The following is a 25,428-nucleotide window of genomic DNA, read 5'->3' on the forward strand; positions in this document are numbered from 1 at the left end:
GTTATGATATGTGTAGATGTGTGTAAAAATATATTGTCATGTAAGGTAAGATAACTTGTGATGCACATGAGAACATAAGAGATGAGTTGGATTATTGAATTGACTTGTTGATCAACTGTTATTATACACTATAAGACATCTCTGAATAAGCTAAAATATGCAAAAATAGAGCACCCATTTTAAGAAAGAGGTTATGACATCTTATGAAAATGTGTACGATATCTAAATACAATGTGTGTGTGTCGATTTGAATTTCATCATTAGAATGCTACTTGCAACAAGTTAGCTTCACAAAATACCAATGGAAATTCTACAGGAAATCCAAACTCAACCAAGGAAACTACATGAAATACATATGAAATAAAAATACTAATATTACCTTCATGGTTTATGTCTCATTGTGTCCTAACTCCATTGTTCCTGGTTGCAGATGGTGTGCTCTCAGATAATGCATTGATAGCTTCCAAGATGGCATATGAATAATGGACTGATAATTGATAGTTAACAAATGCTATGATATGAAATACTACATGATTATGTTAAAATGATTATGCTATTTTTCTTCAAGATTAAAACTCACAGATGCATAAGTTTTACAAATGATTTGCTTAAAAATGCACTTGAAGTCTCTTGAAGTCTAACTCTCTCTCAACCGAAACTCTTGATTTTATAGACCTTGAGAGGATGAGATGATGTGGCTTAGATCAATGGTCATGATCAGATCTACAAATTTGGATGGTTGTGAGCAAAGGTGAAGGTTGAGAGAAAGGGGGAAAGAGAAGACAAGTGTTACTTATCTCACATTGACTGGGTTGCTGACTGAGGGAATCTAGGGATGGTTGGAGAAGATTTAGGCATGATAGGACAAGTGGACTCAAGTCCTTCCTAAGATGTAGGGAGTGTTGGAGAGAATATAGAAGATGGCTATGAAATATGTGTACGTACACAATATTCATTAAGTTTGGAGGTTGAAGATAAATGATGAATTAATATTTAAGAAATATTAATTTCCTTAGCCACATGTTGGATGAGTTGGCAAAGGGAAGATGAAGTAGATATGTAAGGTGAGTTGGATAAGAAAGATTAAATAATTTAGAAATTATTTAATATTTGAGACTATAGGATAGGAGAATAACTATTAAATATTATATATTTAATTGATTGAAGGAGATAATTAAATATTAGATATTTAATTAACTTGGTTAGAGGAATAATTAAATATTAGATATTTAATTATTTAGAGGAATAGAATAGATAAATTAATTAATAAATTATTTCAATTAAATTAATTAATAGAAAGACACGAAATGAATTAAATAAATTAATCTTTTCAAATCAACTATTTAATAGAAGAATAATTATTAAATAAATATAAAATATTTATTTAATCGCTCATAGCCATTTTTATGTGTATACATTTTGCCCCTCTTTGAAATGATGTCAAGACAACATTGTTTCAAAGATTAAATCAAGTCTTGATAGTGCATCTGACGAAGATTAAAAATCCTGATTGTGTGCCCCCTCACGAGATTGATTGTGAATTTGTTGAAAACTTCGGTTTGAACGATTGATCTCATGATAATTGATAAAAATTCAGTCAATTAAATTCATTTGTAAAAAAAAATTAAATTGCCCCATTGAATAGCATTAATTACTCTTCAAATAGTAAATATAAAATTAACCAAGGTTAATTTTAATTTCATTGTTATCCTTGTCATCTTGTGAAGAAAAATTTCTTGGTGAGGTGGAAAAATGGTGATTCCTGTGGAGAACCATCAATTTGAGCGTGTTCGATGATATCAACGACCTCTCGAGTATGGGTATCCAGTATGTATCTTATCCCAAGCTTTGTTTTCAACTTGTCGTGCAACTTTTCATGTTTTAGGCACATTTTTTAATTGTTGAATTTTTTTTTGTGATTTTTGGTATTAGGTTAGCGCTTTTGCATTTAAATTTAGCGCATATGCCATTAGGTTTAGCGCATATGCATAACTTAGCGCTTTTGAATTTTTTGTTAGCGCATATACAATTAGGTTTAGCACTTCTACATGTTTCGCGCATTCGTGAGTAGGGTTAGCGCATTTGTTGAAAAAGTTAGCGCATATGCTTGGTTTTAGCGCTTATGTTCAATAAGATAGCGCATATGCTTTAGTTTAGCACTTTTGCTCAATAGGATAGCGCATATGCTTAAAATTGATGTTTTTGATAAGTGCAAAAGCTAAAATCACTTTGATGATTAGATTTGATGTGTTTAATGCATGTGTATGATGAATATGGACTTGATTGATTGATTGATGTTGTTAGATAAATTTATTTGATTTGTTTTGATAGAGTAGCTCTAAGAAACCAATTTAATTTCTGATGCAAGAGCTTAGCAGAGTTTTGATTGAACTCAGTGATTGATAGAAAACCATGATTGATAGGTTTTAAAAATGATTTGATAGCTTAAGTTGCTTTAGTTTGATTTGATAGATTTGATAGCATAAATTGCTTCAATTTGATTGATAGATAGCGTAAATTGTTTCAATTTGATTTGATTGATTTGATAGATGATGATTGATCTAATTTTCTTGGTAAAATAGGAGAAACTTTATGTTCTCCAGTGTCAGAAGAAATTATCAGCAGTACGTCATTTAGTGCCAGAGCTGACACAGGCAGAGGTTAGACATATAGATGCTTGTGGTTTATGTCATCTATTGTATATGCCTAAGATTACGCATAATAGAGGATTGTTAATAGCATTAGCCGAGAGATGACATAGTGAGCATAACACTTTCCACTTGCCCACGGGTGAGATTAGTGTGACACTCGAGGATGTCTATAGGATCTTGCACATCCCAATGTCTAGCAAGTTAGTGCAGTATAATTTTCAAGATCGTGTTGGAACAGAGTCTTGTAGAGTCATTTTTGCTGATGATAGCATCGCTAGAGGAGAGATCCAATGGGAGGATATGGTGATGTATTATGAGACTCTCCTTGTGATTCTTGCTGGTTTGATTGGAGGATTTATTTGTCTTGATAAGTGATCGCGAGGTTTTTCTGTTGGTTGGGGTGAGATTCTCCTGAGTATGATGCAACATCGTACTTGATATGCTTGGGGTGTTTGTATGCTTGCTCATTTATATCATGATCTTCATCAGGTGGTGTATGATGAGAGTGGTAGTTTGTCTATAGGATGCACTTTATTGCAGATCTGGTGCTGGGAGCACATTGTTGTGACTCGACCTATCCATCACAGAGTTCATGGAGAGAGACAACCATATGTGTATTTTTATGTAGGTATCATTACTTAGCATAAGCTGGGGTAAGATGGAGTATTGGCATTGGGTGCTTGATTCATTGGATAAGATTACTTGGAGACCATATGTTGATTGTGAGCCATGGATGGATGATGCACAGACATTACCATTTATCATGCAGAGTAGATATCTCATTGGTCGGACTCCTTACATTATTGAGCGACAGTTTATTAGTCGCATTCTTAGATAGTTTGGTATGATCCAGCCTATGCCTACTGGTGTGATGATATATTCTCGGCGGTACAGAGATAGATGAGATTGGGGACCTTATTTGTCATTTGAGATTGCTTGTGCAGAGTTTCTTGCTACTCTGAGAGTGGCTTATGATATGAGATTGCACTTTCTTGATCTTGGGGTTACTGCAGATTATGCTCAGTATATACTAGCTCACCCATTTTCTCGTATTACTGATCCAACAGATCCTCCTCCCATCTCAGGAGATGAGGATGATGATTCAGATGATCTAGGTGTGAGGAGAAGGAGATGGAGATGAGATCTTAAAGATTCTCAAGATGTTGGGGGAGATGGAGATGAGGGTGGGGATGGAGGTGACGGTGGTAGGAGACCTGAACGGAGGGGAGGTCGATTGAGAGTCCGTGGAGAACCGTTTGGACTGGTTGGTGGGATTAGGAGACCACATCCTATGGGTGGGAGGTATGTTGGATGGATTGGGAGGGAGCATAGAAAGGCAGAGATGAGATCAATGAGAGGGTTGCCATTAACAGGAGGAGGCAAGATGACTGGCTTGGATGGAGTTTGTGGGAGGGGCATTGATTTTGGTCAGATTCATCCAGACCCTAGGGTTATTGCAGCTCATGGTGGAGATGATGAGGATCTTGAGGATCATGTTGCACTTATTAGACAATGGGTTCTGAGAGCTACTTGGATGGAGATGCCAGCAGTTGGACAGAGAGGTGGTCAGGAGGGGATTGGGGTTCATGCACCACAATAGGATTTGCTAGAGCAGGATGCACCAGAGCATGATATGTCAGAGTAGGATGCACCAAAGCATGATATGCCGGAGCAAGAGACCATTGATAGTCTTAGAGAATAGATTGATTAGCTTTGAGCACAGGTGTAGACTCTCATGGATGAGAGGGATAGAGCTGTTAGGAGACAATGGGATACTCAAGGCCTTCTTGATCATATTGAACAGGTTGGATTAGGTACTCTCTCGGTTGATGCTATTAGAGCATTAGTTTGGGCTGGGAAGGAGACTTCCCACTGGCGACGACAATATGAGGAGGTAGTTGCAGAGAGCCATAGAGCAGGTAGTTATCATACCACCATGTTGATGGATACTAGCAGTGGTGGGGTCATGGGACCTCCTCAGAGGAGTGGTGATAATGGGAGACAGGTATCTGGAGGATCTTCTTTCCCATAGCCATAGAGATAGATAGAGTCAGGTGGTAGTGGTACAGGACAACTGTGATTTGATTTGGAGGCACTTGTACTATTTATCTGATATCATTGTATACTTTGACTTTTTATTGTTTTTATGATGATCTATATGCAGACATGGATTCTATATGATGATGATCTTTATTATGCATGTTACTCTATTTGATGATGATCTATATGCTTTGATTATATGGATGCAATGATAAGTGCTTTTGTTGATTTTTGATTTTGATGACCTTGGATGCAAAATGAAAATGATTACTAACTTAAATGATGCAAATGCAATGATCTTTAAGGATTTGCAAATGAATGATTGATTTGCTTTTAATTTATGATCATGTAAATACAAATGATCTACATCAAATATTTTTTATTTTTATATGTAATGTTTATGAATCTAAGTGTAAAGATGCAATTAAATGATCGTTAATGGAATGATAATGCAAATAATAATGATGATACACTACATGATGAATGAAATGCACTTAATTGAATGCAAACTAATGTAATTGATGAAATTCAACTAAATGAAAATGGATAATGATTAAAATGTTTCTAAGGATGAATGCACCTAAAATGATCAAATGCAAATTATTTTTGTTTGTCCAAGTATACTCAATCTTTATTTATGACTATTGATATGTTAATGAAATGATATGCTTATAATGTAACTGACAATGAATGCTTATAATGCAGACGAATAATGAGCTAATGAAACAATCTAACTAAAATGATACGGCCATTCTTCATATGCTATCTTTGTAACAGTGCTTTGATTTCATCATTGAGATTTAAAATGTTGTAAGAAAATACAAGCAACTTGACATAAAGATTCAAGATGACCTGAGTATTCCTTACATGGATTTTGATATAGCAAGCTAACTTGATATAATGGATCAAGTTGACCTGAGTATTGCTTGCAGAACAGACAAGGATTATCCCCTTTCATGCATGACTTGGAACGTCCTTCTTGATTTTTTGCCTATCATATCCTGAGACAAGTACATACTATAGTAAAAGATAAACCACATACAACAATCAAAGAAAAATAATCATGCCCCATCATAGCTTCTCTAGTCATGGACATCCTTGAGTTGCATAGAGTACATGATTAGCAATAAAATTAAGACATAAACACTGAATCTTGCATGTCATTCACATGTTCTTATGGTCATTAATTGATATAATCATCTTAATGAATGATCTTTGATAATCCTTTATTACTTGTTGATTGATTCTTCGATTTCTGAGTTTCACGATTCAGTTGTTGATGAAATGCCTTGATTTTTGTTGCTTTGTTGCTTGTTATTTGTTTCAAAATCCTAGGTGTTTTTGGTTGTTCTAAGTTTTTTGAATGTTTTGGATTTTCAAAGATTCAAAAGAGATCACCTTAGCAAAAGGAATTAGGATTTTGCCCCTAGTGGAAACAAAAAATTATTATGGATGTATGAATTGATCAAGATCCAAACCATGGAGGGATACAAATGCAGATTGATTGATTGATTCTGATAAAATCTAAGATAATGACTACGACAAGTATGTCAAAGATTGATAATTGTTGGCAAGCTGCATATTTCTTGTTAAATGGTTCAGAACAATGGATGCGAAAGATGGAATGGATAAGCTAGGATATGATGGAAGCAATAGATTGGATATGATAAAGTGGATAGGTGCGCAAAGCGATCTTCATAGATGGAGGAACTCACTTTTTAGATAGCACTTGTTTACCAGGTTTTCACCATCTAAATTTATTGCATTTTTTCCATATTTTGTATGTTTTTTTTTTTGGATTTTTGAGGACTTTATATGCTTTTTGTTGATTTTTCAGGACTTTATATGTTTTTTGTTGATTTTTTCAGGACTTTATATCTCAAGCATATAATTTATTGAGATGGATAGAATTGATAGGTTCATCAAACCAATCACCTTCAGGGGTAGATAACCTGTATGCTCCCGATCCATATGTTGCTACTATAACAAAAGGTCCTAGCCAATTTGGTTCAAACTTTCCCTTCTTTTCTCAGTCTTGCTGATTTCTTGGATTCTCCCTTAGAATTATATCTCCAATCTGAAAAATGCGTGGCTTGACTCTGTGGTTATAACTTCTTGTCATTCTTTGTTGATATACTTTCAAATGATCTGTTGCATTTTGGCGACATTCCTGAATCAATTCAAGCTCCTAGAGTTGAGAGACTCGTTCTTCTTCTTTTGGTATAAGACCTTGCAAGGATACTTGTAGAGAAGATATATCTACTTCGATAGGTAATATGGCTTCTGATCCACAAACCAAACAATATGGAGTTTCCCCTGTTGGAGTGCGGATACTAGTTTGGTATGCCCAAAGAGTAGGATTTAGCTGAATGTGCCAGTCTTTTCCAGCTTTATTGATTGTTTTCTTCAAGATTTTCAAGATAGTTTTGGTTGATGCCTCAGCTTGACCATTTCCCTGTGGATAATATGGAGCAGAAAACCTATGTTGGATATGAAATTGTTCACATAACTCCTTCACATCTTGATTTTTGAATGGTCTTCCATTATCAGTGATAATGGTCATAGGAACTCCATAGCGACAGATTATATAATTCAAAATAGATGATGATATTTGTTTTCCTATCACTGTTGTTAAAGGCACTGCTTCAATCCATTTAGTAAAATATTCAGTAGCAATCAAAATAAACTAATGTCCATTAGAAGATGAGGGATTTATCTTTCCTACCAAATCAAGGCCCCATTGTGAAAATGGCCATGACCCTGTCATAGGATATAACTCTTGTGCTGGTGCATGAATGAGATTCCCATGGATCTGATAATGTTTGCATTTTCTAGCATATGTGAATGGGTCTCTCTCCATAGTAGGCCAAAAGTAACCCATATGAAGAAGTTTCTTAGCCAATGTTAAACCACTTGAATGTGTGCCACAAATACTTGCATGAATGTCATTAAGAACTTTCTCAGATTCTTCTTGTTCAAGACATCTCAACAAAGTACCATCTAGACCACACCTATATAGGATATCAGAAATAATAATATAGTCAGAGGACCGATGGATAAAATTCCTTCTTTGATTACAAGATAAGTCAAGAGGAAGGATATTGTCTTTTAAATACTGATAAGTTTGACTGGTTCCTGATATATGGCAAATTTGGTAGGTATGTTGGGATTGAATGGTAGGGGTTAAGATATCTTCCATGAGAAATTCGTAACATTATTGATTATCCTTATTTTGCAAGAGAGATGCTATTGTAGCCATTGCATTTGCTACTTTATTCTCATTTATTGGAATCTAGGTGAATGATATTTCTTTAAAGTATTCTTTAAACTCCTCTATCAGTTGTTTGTATGGCATAATCTTATCATCCTTTGTTTGATATTCATCATTTATTTGGTTGATGATAAGTTGTGAATCACCATAGACATGTAGTTCTTTGATGTTCCATTCAATGGCCATTTTAATCCCAATAGCCAATGCTTCATACTCTGCAGTATTATTGGTGCATGGAAATTGGTCTATATGATTTCAGAATTGTGTGTCCCCGAGGTGTGATGAAAAAGATTCCTGCGCCTGATTCATATTGTGTATAAGAACCATCAAAGTACAATTCCCAAAAGTTTGTACTGACTGTCAAGATATCTGCATTAGGAAATTCGATGTGCAAAGGCATGTCATTTTGTAAAGGTGCATCAATCAATTGATCAGCGATGACTTATCCATTGATAGCTTTTTGATCAACATACTCTATATTAAATTCACTCAGTATCATAACCCATTTGGCTAGTCTCCCTGTCAATGTTGACTTGCTCAACAAATATTTGAGGGGATCTATCTTTGCTATTAGTTTCACAGAATGAATCAACATATAATGTCGCAACTTCTGAGTTGCAAATACAACTGCTAGACATGTCTTTTCTATTGAGGAATAATTTAATTCATAACCAACAAGCGTTCTACTGATATAATAAGCTGCTCTTTCTTTTCCTTTATCATCATGTTGAGCTAGGAGAGTGCCTAATGATACATTTGTTGTTGAAACATAGAGTAACAATGGTTTCCCTTTGGTTGGTGATATTAGTACTGGAGGACTCATAAGATATTCTTTTATTTGCAAAAAAGCTTCTTCACATTTTAGATCCCATTTGAATGGAATGTTTTTATGTAGAAGATGGGTGAATGGAAGACATCTATCTGCTAGCTGAGAAACGAATCTCCTGATTGATTGCAATCTTCCTTGTAAAGATCGCAATTGACTTATGTTCCTAGGTGACTCCATCTCCATGATAGCTTTGACTTTTTAAGGATCTACTTCAATTCCACAAGCTGATATAATGTACCCAAGGAGCTTTCCAGAGGTTACCCCAAATGCACATTTCTTTGGATTTAATCTCAATTGATATCTTTCCAACCTGTCAAAAATCTTGCTTAAGATGTTCAAGTGTTCTTGTCTGGTATGAGATTTTGCAAGTATGTCATCGACATAATCTTCCATAAATGTATGCATCATATCATGGAAAATTGTAGTCAAATCCCTTTGATAAGTCACTCCTGCATTCTTAAGCCCAAATGGCATAACATTTCAGCAATATGTTCCCCACACACAGGTGAAAGTTGTCTTTTCCTGATCTTCAGGTGCAATTCTTATTTGATTATATCTTGAGAAGCCATCCATTAATGAAAACATCTCATGCCCTGCTGATAAGTCCACTATTATATCAATGTTTGGTAGGGGGAAATCATCTTTTGGACATTCTTTATTCAGATATCTGAAATCTGTACAGACTCTTATGCTTTTATCTAGTTTTGATACTGGTACAATACTTGAAACCCATTCTAGATAAGCAACAAGTCTTATAAAACCCACTTCTAATAGTTTCTTCAGCTCAGTTTTTACAAGAAGAGAAATGTGTGGATGCATCTTTCTTAGCTTCTTCTTAACTGGTTTTTCTTTTAAATCCACATTAAGATGATGCACGATAAGATCTGGATTAAGTCCTGGCATATCTGCATAGGACCAAGCAAAATTTATTTGTCTTTTCTTAAAGAATTCCATGTATTCTTTCCTCTCTTTTTTTGATAATGAGGCAACATAATAAAGTATTTTAGGATCCTTTGATGTACCAATGTTTACTTCTTTTGTTGGTTCTATCAGGATAGAAGATCTCTCCTGAAAAATATGCAGGAAGAATATCAAACTTTCCATATTCTGGTGCCTCAAAGAGGTTTTCACCATCAAATACGTCCTTTGTTTTCCCTTTTGATTGATCTAGTGTTGCCATGAAATGGTTTTCAACAATAGGTTTCTTTCCTTGTTTTATTTCGCTTTTGCGATTGGAAAGTTTGGCATTCTCCTGACTACGAGAAACATCACTTGATTCTGCAATGGAAGACATCTTAGGTGGGATGGGTTCAATAGCATTAAGGTACACAACTAAGTCATGATCATTGGAAAAGACATTCAATTCAGGGTTATCTAAATTATCCCAATCAATTAGTTTAGGATGGAGAAGGGGTAAGTCATAATCACTGTCATCATTAGGTGCTTCAATGTTCATGACATAATGATCATAACTTGGCATAGAATAGGTATTGTCATAGATTAAATGTTTTTGAGAGTTGTTTTTCTCAAGCATCTCCAAATTAGTCTTGACAAAATCAATATTAGCATTTTGTAGTTCACACTCAGTGGTTCTTCAATTGATGTTTGTCCCTTAAATGAATGGATTATATCAACACACACATCTTTAATACTGCAAATTCCTTCTTAATTGACCTCATTTGCATTTTTGAGTTGACCTACTTGTGTACATGATAAAGAGGATTCATTTGCTAGATTTTGTCTCCTTTCAAACTCAACTTCTTTTGGACTAATAGTCAATCCAACTTGACTATCTCTTAATTCTTCTATGGTTCTGCCACATCGGGATACATCTTGTTGCTCTTTTGATGAAAATATTGTATTTCCAGATGCTTGATCTATCTTTGTTTGTACTTCTTGTGTCATTACTTCTTTATCTTTGTCATTCCCTTTTCTTTTTGCATACGCCTCTTTTCTCTGAATTTTGAGTTTTTCTTGCCTTCTTTCTAACTCCATCTTTTGTTTTGCAATAGACAAGTCTTCTTTCATGATAGCCACTTGGTCTTCATTGTGTTCCTTACTTGATGTAGTAGATAAGACATCTGGACCCCATTCATACTCATTTGAATCTGTCTCTGAATCCTGATATAAGATTACTCCACTATACCATACTGGAATATCGTATGGTGCAAAAAGGTCCTTGATTTCTGCCATCTCTATTTTTACTGCTTCTGGAATATCTTGTTCAAATTTTGCATTTGTTTGTATTTTCAGAACTTGTTGACAAAATTTTTCTTTACCTTTGATTGTAATCTCCTCTTGTTTCTTTTCATGTTATTCTTGCTTCTTTTGTTTATTGGTTACTATTTCGGCCGCTTGATGTATCTTTTCTTGCCAATTTTCTTCTTTAGAAACTGATTTCTTTTTCCATTTGTGTTGTTGATGATTATGTTGCCTTTGATTGGATTTTAGATATCCAAGCCTAGATTTATCTTTTTTGGATTGTGAGTGTGGACAAATAGGTTCTGAAATACCTTGATGTCGCCTACCAATTGGTCCTTTCCCTTCATATCCCATTTTTGCATGATTTCATATCCTTTGCCATATTGTTTCATGGGAATATTGACTTCTGCTACTATTTCTATAGTTTTATCTTCATCCTTGTGCAACCAACCAAGAATGTCTTTGTCATCATTTTCCTCTTCAAGAGTTCTAGCACTAACAAATGTTCCTTTAAACATATGTTTTGATCTTTCTAATGTCTTTGATTGAATATATGTAGGCTTTCCATATGACTTAGGGGAAAGCGGAAAATTATGCAAAGAATATTTTCCCATTCCTTCATCATTTAATTTGAGGTTTTCCTCAAAAGTTTCCCATAACTTTGCTTGAATTTCTTTGGTAGGATATATTGATTCTCTGTTATGTGGAACTCTTGTATCTTGTGTTGGCTTCAAATTATTGCAATATTGACTAGAATCTGCAATCATAGTGATCTCTTGTCCTTCATGAGGAAATTTCACACATTGATGATATGTAGAAGGAACTGATTGTATCTTGTGAATCCATGGTCATCCTAGAAGAATATTGTAAGAGAGGTTCAAATCTAAAAACTAACACAATGTATCCCTTTCCACAGGTCGTATTCTTATTGGTAGCATAACAGTTCCTTTAGAAGAATGTTCTGCTTCATCATAAGCCTTGATGGTTATTTTGTTTTTCAGGTCTACTGCATTTTTTGAGCATCCCAAAGTTTTTATCAAACTTAATGCACAAATGTTTAAGCCAGATCGTCCATCTATGAGTACAGGTTTAACACGAGTTTTATTAATGGAGACTTCAACATGTAAGGGAGCATTGTGAGGATGTTGTAAGGATGCGTCATCATTTTTCAAAAAATGATAAGCAATTAGGATCTATAAGGTGTCCTACCATGTTTTGGAATTGATCTACATCCAAATCTTTTGAAACTTTTGTTTCCACTAAAGCTTTCTCCAAAATTTCCTTATGCATAGGTGAAACCTTGAGAAGTTCCATAATTGATATTTGAGCGGGTATTCTTTTTAATTGCTCTACTAAATTGTATTGTTGTGATGTGGATGTTGGGTCTTTTGCTATACTTGGAAAGGTAACCTTTTCTTTGCTTCTCATAATAACATTGATTGGCTCTTAAGATGGATTATCTTTAACAATGATTACATTTACCACATCATCATATGTATAAGTGTAATTAACTTTGGCTTTTCCTTTGTCATCTTTTATTTGGGATGGCTCACCTTTGTCATAAATTGGAAGTGGAGTTTTGAAAGACAGGTGTGATTCGTTTGTCTTATGGCTATCCACTGTGATGGTTCCATTATCGATTAGATCTTGGATAAGGTGTTTAAATCTCTAACAAGCATTTGTTAGGTGTCCTTTATTCCAATGGTAATTGCAAAAATGATTGTCATTCCACCAATTTGGCTTGACCGGTGGTTCATAACTTCTTGCTTCTGGTAAAACAATCAATTTGTTGGCAAGCAGAGTTTTTAGAGCTAATTCCAAAGGTTCTCCAATGTTTGTGAATTTCCTCCGAGAATTGGAGAAAAAGGACTTGGCTTTATTGTTTTCTGGATTGTTATTGCTTGGGATTTGACTTGATAGATTAAAAATTAGTTGTTGTTGTTTTGTAGTACTATTATTGTCATTTCCTTCATTGCTGACATTCCTATTCTTTGACCAGAACTTGGGTTTGTCATTGTTTTTGTTGTTGTTATTTTTGTTGATGTTCTTGTTGTTGTCATATGAATTATTGTAAAGTTTTAGCTCTCCTTTCTTTACCATTGCGTTCTCTATTTTCAGACCATTCTAGATCATTTTGGCAAAAGAGGGAGGACATTGCATTCTTAGTCGATAACTCATTTCACTGATAAGATTATCAATGAATTTGTCCATTTTTTCTTGATCAGGTACATCGCGGGGATACCTATTAAACATGCATTTCCATCATTGTAAGATCATAAAAGATTCACCATTCTTTTGTTTAACATTGCAAAGATCCAACATCGCTATCTCATTCCTCATATTGTAGGAGTATTGTGAAATAAATCTATTTACAAGTTCTTCAAAAGATTTGATTCCAGATGGTAATCTTGAAAACCACTCCATTGATTGTCCATTTAAACTCCTAGGAAAAAGACACATAAGGTAAGTTTAGGAAAAAGACACATAAGGTAAGTTTCATTGTGAGCAAATTCCATGCTCATAGTACAAAACTCCCTAATGTGATCCCAAGGATCGAATTTTCCATCGTATTTGTCATATTTAGGAATCTTGCAATGTTGCGGAAATGGTATCATATTCAAATTCTTATCGAAAGGATATGGGCATATATCTTCTAATGAATACTTTTTGGAGCTTACATTCCATTTTGCATGTCTTGTATCTATTCTTGTAGAGTTTGCATTTGTTGAGTAAGATTTAACAATGAATTATCCACATAGTTTCTCCTTGTTTCTTCGTGAGTTCTTTTATCACTACGCTCTTTTCTTATGTCATCCTTTTCTTTCCTTTTTTCTTCATTACTTTGTTTGTTCACATCTTCATTATTTGGATCATTTGTCTTTTGGGTGTTACTTTCCTCCACATCTTGTTTCAAGCTTTCTATGTTAAAGTCTTGTGGTAGTTTAGCCCCAGATTTTGCCAACATCAAGAGATATTTCTCTTTTTGCTTTGCCAACAATCTTTCCATTAGCCTATCAAATTTGAAATCTTGCTTGAGGTCTCTAATGGTGCTATTGACTGCTTCTTCATCAAAAACGGGAAATCTAAAAGTTTGGAATATAGGATTATCTTCTTCCTCCATTTGTTTTTGTTTTCTAAGTTGTTCGTATTGGGCTCTAGTCCAAATTAGCATGTGATCATTTCAAATTTATTGAAATTTCCAAAGGACAAAGTCAATAGGTGATTATTGGTTTAGGAAGATATGCTTTGTTGATTTTACTGCTATTGTTTGTTCGCTGGGATAAAGCGTTTCTTTGTTGAAAAGCATGTCTTTGTAAAAATTCACCATCAAACTCTGTACCACAACCACGTAAGTAGTGATGAAAAATGGTGTAGGAATGTCCTATGTTTTAATAAGATCTTGTGATTGATATACAAGAATCTTATCCTTTTCAGAGTAGCTTTATAACTAGGTTTTCTTTTCTTAAGGTGATACTTAAAAGTCATATAAGCATTTGACAATTTACAAGTTTGTTTGATTCCAATGCTAGTGCAATTCTAATTTTGATATAACCTAGGTTCAAAATAGGAAAGATATATCCAAGATTATGAACCTAGTATAGATTGATCAAGCTTTGTGATAGAGGATTTGATTATCCTGATGAGAGACTTGACAATGATGTTGATTTTTGCACTTAAGATGTTTGAATCAATAGCTTGTTGGATGTTGATGTTTATAGAAACCTCTTGGGAATAACCTGTTGGATTAGTGACCTAGTTGTTGAGCTAGTTTAAAAAATATATGATGGTTTAGAGACAACCCTACTTCAAGAATTATTTTGATATTGACGTTTTGACACTTTGGTTTTGATCTGGTGTTTCAAATGTTGGAAAGCTTTTGTATTACCCTTTTGATCAAACTTTTTTAGCAATTTGTTGAATTTTTGCTCACTTGTAGATGATAATTTTCTTCAATTTTTGACCATTTGGAACATGTTACAGACATAGAAGACACAATATCCAATAAACAAAATGCACAAGCAAGTACAAATCTTATGGCAGGCTGAGACAATAGTTGTTGAATCTCACGTGGGGTTTCCCCTGAGGCTACGCTATTCAAAGAAGATATTTAGATGCTTGACCCCACTGGCTCCACCCTCGACACTCACTTCTTCGGGGCAGCCAAGCACCAGTTTCCATGAAAACTCCCCATGACAAACTTTATATCTCTACTAGGAATCATATGTGTGTGAGCAGCTTTAGAGGTCCAACCTCCTGCGCCAGTAAGTAGAAGGATTTTGGTAGCTAGTACAAGTGGTTTTTAGTAAAGGCTTCCGATCATGTGGCCATACATGCGACACTTTCAGCTTTGTAAATATAGATGGTTCCTAGCCTATAGAGGTTACGCTCCATAGGGTTAATGGGGAAACATAGTGTCGGTATGAACTTATCGGCACATGTTGTTTGGGACTTTCGTCACAAACACGATTTATTTATAGTGGATTGGAAGGACTCAGTATTAGCCCATTTCCACTTTAGGTCATTCCCCTCTCACTGGCCCCCTCAAGGCAGCTCAGGAAGGCAGACCCTCTAAAGGATTTAATTGCTTGAAAGTAAAGAAAGCATAAAAGAGTGGGTTTGGCTTTTTGGTCACCCAATTAAGGGGAGAGCATATGCCTACCACTTTTGAGACAAAAAATATAAGTGTTCTTTTTAACCTTTTCAAAGCAATTGTTTGGCTAAGTCCTATTTGGAGATGTTGCTCCAACAAGCATGGTGTTTATTTTAGCCTTTTCTTTAGAAGTCTATGTGCAATTATTTTAGAGAAGTTACTAAAAATGCAAGTTGCATGCTGTCATTTATCCTCTTAGTTAAACTAAATGAGAAAGACATGATATATTACTTCCCAAAATAAGGCTTTTAATTAACTAAGTGAGGAAATGCATAAAATTTTCCTTAAACACCATCCTGCACCTGCATGTTAGTAGTTAAAAAAAAAATTAATTTCTTGGACATTCGGACCTGCAAGAAAATTTTATCAGTGCAAACGAAAGCGCTATTCTAACACATGCACTATCTTTCCCCTCAAAAGTGCTAATCTGTAGAGAAAAAATGCTAATCTAGACTACAAAAGCGCTACTTTGCGGATACAAAAGCGTGATTTCTTTAATAAATGCGCTAACCTAGAGGGCAAAAGTGTTAACTTGTATGGCAAATGCGCAAATTTTCAGACAAAAGCACTAACCTGCATTGCATATGCGCTGACCTATGATGCAAATGCGCTAACCTAAGATACAAATGCGCTAACCTGGGATGCAAAAGCGTTGTCAAAATTCACACATGTGTGAATCTACATTACAAATACGTTAATTCTACTTTTGCAAGATTTTAAAGGTATATACGAGGTCCATGAGCCCCACGGTGGGCGCCATAATGTGTTGACTTGAATTTCATCATCAGAATGCTACCTACAACAAGTTAGTTTCACAAAATACCAATGGAAATGCTACAGGAAATCCAAACTCAACCAATGAAACTACATGAAATACATATGAAATAAAAATACTAATATTACCTTCATGGTTTATGTCTCATTGTGTCCTAACTCCATTGTTCCTGGTTGCAGATGGTGTGCTCTCAGACAATGCACTGATAGCTTCCAAGATGGCATATGAAGAATGGACTGATAACTGATAGTTAACAAATGCTATGATATGAAATACTACATGATTATGTTAAAATGATTATGCTATTTTTCTTCAAGATTAAAACTCACAGATGCATAAGTTTTACAAATGATTTGCTTAAAAATGCACTTGAAGTCTCTTGAATACTAACTCAATCTCAACTAAAGCTCTTGGTTTATAGACCTTGAGAGGATGAGATGATATGGCTTAGATCAATGGTCATGATCAGATCTACAGATTTGGATGGCTATGAGCAAAGGTGAAGGTTGAGAGAAAGGGGGAAGGAGAAGACAAGTGTCACTCATCTCACCTTGACTGGGTTGCTGACTGAGGGAATCTAGGGATGGTTGGAGAAGATTTAGGCATGATAGGACAAGTGGACTCAAGTCCTTCCTAAGATGTAGGGAGTGTTGGAGAGAATATAGAAGATGGTTATGAAATATGTGTACATACACAATATTCATTAAGTTTGGAGGTTGAAGATAAATGATGAATTAATATTTAAGAAATATTAATTTCCTTAGCCACATGTTGGATGAGTTGGCAAAGGGAAGATGAAGTGGAGATGGAAAGTGAGTTGGATAAGAAATTTAAATAATTTAGAAATTATTTAATATTTAAGACTATAGGATAGGAGAATAACTACTAAATATTAGATATTTAATTGATTGAAGGAGATAATTAAATATTAGATATTTAATTAATTTGGTTAGAGGAATAATTAAATATTAGATATTTAATTATTTAGAGGAATATAATAGATGAATTAATTAATAAATTATTTCAATTAAATTAATTAATAGAAAGACACGAAATAAATTAATCTTTTCAAATTAACTATTTAATAGAAGAATAATTATTAAATAAATATAAAATATTTATTTAATCCCTCATAGCCATTTTTATGTGTAGACAGTGTGCATTAAAAAAAATAAAATTTGAAAAAATACCTTTAAAAATATGACACGAGGAAATGTAATGATTATAGAATATATAAGATATAAATTTGTTAAAATGGGATTGAAATTGTATATTGAAATACAATGGATAGGTATATAGTGAAATTTTGAGGAACTTTTATAGCATCCTCTATACTCGTGCGAGAGTGGGCACGTTTGAAATAGAGTAGGGGCACCCATAAAAGTATAATAGAAATAGATTTTGTCAAAATATTGTTGGAATTTAAAAAATGTGTGCAATGTTTGATGGAATGTGCAATAAATTTGTCATCCATGATTATGTTGAGTTGCTTGAATTCATTTTCCATGGTGTTGTCTATATAACTTTATATAGTTCAAAAGTATTCTTGGCAACTAAATAATGTAAAATTAAGCTTTTAACATTGGTTCCTAATGATAGGAGGGCGTATGTAAATACCAAGTTTCATACAAATATAATGTGTTGATGAAAAAATAGTCAAGCGACTGAAATTATTTCATAAAAGAGAGGTTACACGTTTTCTAACAATTGGGGTCTCATAGTGGTATTCTATAATAGTTTCTTTTCAGAGATACTAATATTGGTAAGAGATAAGCACAATTTCATGTAAGCCATGGGGCTCACTACTGGTCTCTTTGATGGTTTTCAATCATTCTTATAAAATGAAGTTTGGAGCGTGGATTTTGCAATGTTAAATTGTAATAAATTTATGACAAATTGTATGATGGAATTTTTATCAAATGATAAATAGTAGTCATTTAATCAATTATATGTTATTATATCATGCCTATATTTTTTTAAAAATATTTTGTGTATTAATAACAATTAAAAGATTGATATGTGATTTACATTTCAATTTCAGAAGAAACAACAAAATTATCAATTTTAAGAACAAGAATGAAATTGCCATGAGCATGATATTTTGTTTGTTTCTTTGCTTTTATTACAAATATCATAGTTGAAGCCCAATTCCAGCATTACACACATCATGAAAGGGGCATATAGTATTCTATTATAAATAATTTTCATAAGATTTGAAGTGCAATACTTTAAAGAACCTATATGTATACACATTTTCTTTTGTTCTTTTGGTGATGATAATATTGTCTTATCATGCCATGTCATGTTGGTAAGTGACAAAATATGTTCCTAGATGTGTTCATTTATAAAATAATTCTCTTATCAATGAAATAAAATTAAATATCTAATTTCATACTAAAATAATCTTGTGATTACACAACCCATAAAATGATTAGGATGAAAATCCTCTTAAATATCATTTATAAAAAATATTAATAGCACAAATAAAAAACTACCAATTGTCACTTAGAGAAGGTGGGAACACCATGATTTTTTTGTTTGTCGCATTGGAGAGAATGAAATATCTAATGTCAAAAAGAGCCAATTATCTAGAATAGAAAGATGCAAAACATTAAGTGAAAGATACACCATCACCTCTCTATGGTCCTCAACCTCACATAGATTTTTTGGGCTCTAGATCTCCCTCTTGTACCAATGTATCAAATTATGATTGTTAAAACTTATAAGTGAAATCTACTTAAGTACATGTTTTGAGATGGATAAACTAGGAAAAATTGGAGGGAAGATCCCCTTGAAGCACTCACATTTTTGCACTTCCACATAAGAGAACTTTATTGAGAATTTATGGGGAATAGTTGTAGACCATGGGGAAAAAGGTAAAGCATGGATATGACTTTATTTTCACTTTATAGTCAAATGTATCGTTGTGCTTGATATAGGTTGTTGTGTTTTTTAATTTTTATTGAATGCATTTGAATAAAGATCTAATTATCACAAGTTTTAACATTGAAATGCATAAATATCAATAAAACATATTTCTTTTAGTTTCATACAAATTTTGAAGATTTAATGTTTTTGATTAATTAAACAGGGAAAAAGGCCCTAATCCAAAATACAAGAATAATTCATTACACATAGAGTAGAAATTGTTGAAAACTTGAGTTGTGATTTGTTGTCATTGATGTCAACCTATATTAAGTTGTCATAGATTTTGAAGTAAGGATGATGTAGTGGAAGTTCCAATATGCAGGAAAAACTATGTATGTGTTCTGGTACTATTGAATTATCTAGTGTAGATGCTAATATATTTCTAGAAGGGTGATATAGTAGAAGTCTCAATATGCAATAAACAATATTTAATATCTTAGTGGAAGAATTCCTTGTATTCCTCCAACATGTGAATTTTATATGCTATGGTTTTGCAAATGATATCTATGATCTGTGTAAATTGCACTATCTCTTTTGCAGGTCCTCTAATGCTTAGTTGGTTGAGTTTGTTGTCATTGCTTCTGACAATAAGGTTGTCTATCAAAATAGGTCTGAAGTATGCCTGGTGGCTTTTGGATATGTGGATTCAGGTGTTGTGGTTTGGAGGATTTTTTCATGTGATCTATGCAGTGTTTCAGTTCAATTTTTAGGTGGAAACTTGATCAATAAGTGGAGTTATGATGTTCTGAGTTGTGTGTGTCAACTATTCTGGTCTTTGGCTAACTGTGATGTTGCATTCTACTTGGATCATATTATTTTGGTTTGGATATGCCTTGGTGGCTGATTTTTGTTGATAAGGGTCTCACCATGGCGTGTGTAGATCCTCATTGAGTTTTATGAATTGGTGAATGTTTTTAGGTTGGCTGGTTGGTGTGCTTCATTATTCTTAGAGGACTAGTGTGTGTGGTTCATTGTAATCATTTGGAAATGTTGTATTGTAATATTTTTGGGTCCTCTCTATCTCCTAGAGTGGACCAAATTTGATATTTTAGGTCTGGGTGGTCAAATTAATGTAATTTTATTTGTGGTCGACCTAGTTAAGTGTTTTGATGAATAATCTTGTATATAAAGGAGTGCAAATGTATTAGTGAGTGTGTGGAATGGGTGTGAATTGATTTTTCAAAGGTTTGAAAGACCTACAAGCATATTTGGTATTGGAGATGTTCGAAAGACTATTTTGATGAGCTTTGATGATGATATTCTTAGCATGATAGAGTTCAAAGATTGTGGTTTGGAATCAAAAGAGTTTGTTATGATATTGATCGCTTGACACAATGGTTGAAGGTCAATCTCTTGATTAGGATATCTTGTTCATTCCAATTCAACTATTCCTTTCTCTATTGAAATACAATGAATCTCTTGGCAACTTTTGGTATCTTGTCCTAAGGTTCCGCACCTTAGTTTTACAGGTCCTCTCAGGAGTAGGGTGTTCAAGAGGAAACATTATATAATAGATTATATTTGTATTGTGAGTTTGACTCTCACTGTGATTTTTCCCTATTTGTGTTTTCCACGTAAAAATCTTGGTGTTCATGTGTGTTTGATTTAGTAGACTCACTTATTTTTTTACATGTATGAGTGACAATGTAAGAAGTTGAATTTGATCAAGTTTTAATATGTGTTGATTCACCCCCTGATCTCAACAGTCTATAGTGTTCAACAATTGGTATCAGAGAAAGGTTTCTCTTTTAAATCTTAACCACTGGAGGACGATCCAAGATGGAACAAGACTATACATTCAAGGCTCTGAAGTTTGATGGCACAAATTATACCTATTGGAGAGAAAGAATGGAGTATCATTTGGCTACTATGTTGGCTGAGATTTGGGACTGCTCTATAGATTGATCTTACAACTCTAGATGAAATCAAAGCATATGAGAGTAATGCAAATGTTATTGTTGCAATTGTAACTTTCTTGAATGATGCAATGTTTAGCCAAATCATACGGGTTAATTCAGCTAAAGAAATTTGGGACAAGCTAAAGAATGTATTTGAAGGAGATGAGAAGACAAGGCAAGCCAATATTTAAAATAAAAAACACAAATTCAATAATGTGAGAATGTCTGAAGATGAAATAATTTAAGGCTGCATTCATCGAATGAATGAAATAGTAAATGCTCTTAGAATTATTGGTGGATCGATAGAAGAAAGTGAAGTTGTAAGGAAGATAATGGTAACATTACCCAAAAGATATAAACTAGAGAAGTATGTCATTGAGGAGAGTCATGACATGAATAAACACTGTGAATTAGCTTCTTGGGTTACTTGTCACCTTTGAGATTGCAGAATTAGATGACATAAAGAAGGAAAGGAAGCGACATTTAAAGCCACAAAGAATATTGAAGGAGAACCAGAAGAGAATGAAGACTTAGATGAGATTAAAGAAAAAATTGTAAGAAGATTGAGGAGAGGAACTAGAAGTACAGAGGTAAGTTACCCTTAAAATGTTTTAATTGAGGATTAGTAGGACATTATCCCTCTAGATGTATATATAAAGAAGATTATAGTGGAAGACCTAATGATGATTACAAAGGAAAAAAGAACTATAAAGGAAACGATTAGAATGTCAGAAAAGATGATAGAAACAAGGAGAAGAGGAGTTTTTTTTCTCAATGAAGGCCTACCCATTTGAAGAAGAAAATAACAATGACTCAAATGAAGAACATTTATTCCTAGCTATAGAAGAAAATACTGATGGATGATTTGAAAGCTTAGAAGAAAAATCTATAAATATTTATCTACATGCCAAAGTGGAACCAATGGCATGTATCATAGATTCTAGGTGTTCAAACCACATGACCGGTGATAGAGATAAGTTTATTAATATTAAAAAATATGATGGTGGATCAGTTAAGTTTGTAGGAGAGGAAGATGCTCCTATATGTGGAAAAGGAACCATTTCTATTGATGGTAAGCACACAATTGATACTGTTTATTATGTTAGAGGTCTGAGACATAACCTATTAAGTGTGAGTTAAATGTGTAGCAAAGGGTATAAGGTCATATTCTAGGGATGAAGATGTGAAATTGGAATAGGAGGCTCCAGAAGATTGGTTGCAGAAGGTACAAGGACCAATGCCAATGTCTATTGTATAAGAGATAACAATGGAAGAAGTTGTTTGTTAACACAAAGAAATGAATGTTGGTTATGGCATAAAAAGATGGGACATAACAATTTTGATAACATGGTGAAGATTAGATATAATCATGTTGTGAGATATTTACCTAGGATTATCAAACTTGATGATACTATGTTCAAGGATTGTCAATTGGGAAAGAAAAAAGAGAAAAAATTCATAAACAAGGAATATGCCTCCTTGCAACCTTCAAAGTTAATTCATACAGATCTATGTGGACCTACAAGGACAAGAGGACTACGAGGAAAGACATTTTATGTTACTTATTGATTATTACTCTAGAATGATGGGTTAATTTCTTGAGTGAAAATTCTAAAGCATTAGATAGGTTTAAAGTATTCAAGGAAATGGTTGAGAATAAAATAGATGGTAGAATCAAATGCTTAAGGTGTGATCGAGGAGGAGAGTTTACATCAAATGAATTCATTGACTTTTGCGAAGAACATGACATTAGGAGACACTTTTTAGCTCCAAGGACCCCTCAACAGAATGGTGTAGTTGAAAGGAAAAACATAACTGTTATTGAAATGTCCAAAACCATGTTGAAGGATGCTAACCTACCTAATGTATACTGGAGAGAATCTATACATACACCATTTTATCTACTTAACAGGGTACATATCAGAGTAAATGACACAAAAACACCTTATGAGATTTGGAATAGAATTACTCCTACTGTCAAGTACTTCAAAATATTTGGAAGTAAGTGTTACATAAAAAGAGATGAAGATGATCTAGGCAAGTTTTATGTAAGAGAAGATGAAGGAATATTTTTGGGATACTCTACAAATAACAAGGCTTACTAGTCCTAAAACAATGGGCTGTAGAAAATTATGGAAATTAAAAATGTAAAAGTCTCCAAAGAAGAATCAAACTGAGGCAACATCTAAATGTGAGTCTGAGATAGAAATAATGGTAGTTGCTGCAAAAAATAAAGCTGATCCAGAATTAGTAGAAACTAAAGTAGAAGAAGAGGAACTTGATCAAGCTCCTAAGACACCAGAAAAGCATGTGTAGAAGAATCACTTAGAATATCAGATCATTGGAGACAAGACAAAGGGTGTTCAAACAAGAAGAAGACTTGTAGAACTTATTAATCAAGCAAACTATATCTTTCTATCCCAAGTTGAGCTAAGGACCAATATGGAAGGTAGAAAAGATGAAAGTTAGATAAATGCATTGAAAGAAGAGCTAAAAAAATCAGACATGAGAATTGGTACCTAGACCAGGGGACAAAAATGTGATAGGAACTAAGTGGGTGTTTCAAATCAAGATAAATGAAGAAGGAAAAGTCACTAGGAATTATAAAGAAAGACTAGTTTGCAAAGGTTACTCACAAGTTGAAGGCATAGATTTTGAGGAGACATTTGTCCTGGTAGCAAGGATGGAAGCTATATGAATGTTCCTTTTATTTGCAACACACAAAAATTTCAAGGTATATCTGATGGATGTCAAGTCAACATTCTTGAATGAATAACTTGAGTAAGAAATATATATTAAACAACCATATGGGTTAAAGCTAACATATGAACTAGGTATGGTTTACAGATTGAAGAAGACATTGTATGGACTCAAGCAAGCTCCTAGAGCTTGGTATGCAAGGCTAGATAGATATGTGTTACAATAGAACTTTAGAAAAGGTACTATAGATAGCAGTATTTACTTCAAGATCAAAGATAACAAATTATTGATTATTGGTGTGTATGTTGATGATATCATATTTGGATGAGATGATAGTGTTTGTAGGAATTTTGTAGAAGAAATACAAAAGGAATTTGAAATCTCTATGATAAGTGAGCTATCATTTTTCCTTGGTCTGTAGGCCACTCAGTCAAAAAATGGCATCTCTATTTCTCACACCAAATATATCAATGAATCGTTAAAGAAGTTTGAGATGGAGAATTCTAAAATAGTTGCTATTCCTTTGGGTATTACTTGTAAGTTAAGCACTTGGATGATGAATCTTTGGGTGTAGATTATCAAATGTATAGATTTATGATTAGAGAATTATTGTATCTAACTGCCTCAAGACCCAATATTATGCAGGTAGTCTATTTGGTAGCTTGATATCGGACCAACCCCAAGAAATCACATGAACAAGAAGTAAAGAGGATATTTAGGTATCTGAAAGGAACTGTGGACTATAAATTATGGTATAAGAAGGATGATAATTTCACAATGAAAGCATATATAGATGTTCATTAGGTCGTATGTGCAAACTATAGAAAGAATACAAGTGGTGGTGCATTTTTCTTGGGAGATAGGTTGGTCTCTTGGTTGAGTAAGAAACATGAATTAGTATCATTATCCATTAAAAAGGCAAAATACATTGCAACAACATCTTACTACACTCGGGTGATGTGTATGAAACAAACTCTACAAGATATCAAGGTAGTGTATGATGAAGAAATTCCCATTTTATGTGATAATACAAGTGTTATTAATATTTGAAAGAATCCAGTAATGCATTCAAGGAATAAAAATATTGAAATTTGGTATCATTTCTTAATAGAGAAGGTTACAGAGAAGGAAGTAAGATTGGAATATACACCTACTAAGGAATAGATTTTAGATATCTTTACCAAAGAATTGGCAAAGGATACCTTTGAGTATCCCTGATGGAGTTTGGGGTCATTGCCCCCCCTTTTTTAAACTAGATGCATTTAGGTGGTGCATCCTTCTAGTGAGAGTTCTGGAGCTTATCCTTTGCTCTTGGATTAAAGCTATGAGTACTCTTAGGGGGACCAGTGGGCATTGCAATTCTAAGAAAACAAATCTATTAGAGTACCCTTTTTCCTTGATGTCAAAGGGGAAGAGAGTTATAGATTTAGAGAGAAATCAATTGAATGTGCTCCTTGTTGTTGGTGATTTTTCCATCAATGAA

Source organism: Cryptomeria japonica, chromosome 4 (genome assembly GCF_030272615.1).
Source record: "Cryptomeria japonica chromosome 4, Sugi_1.0, whole genome shotgun sequence".
In the NCBI taxonomy this organism is placed as follows: domain Eukaryota; kingdom Viridiplantae; phylum Streptophyta; class Pinopsida; order Cupressales; family Cupressaceae; genus Cryptomeria; species Cryptomeria japonica.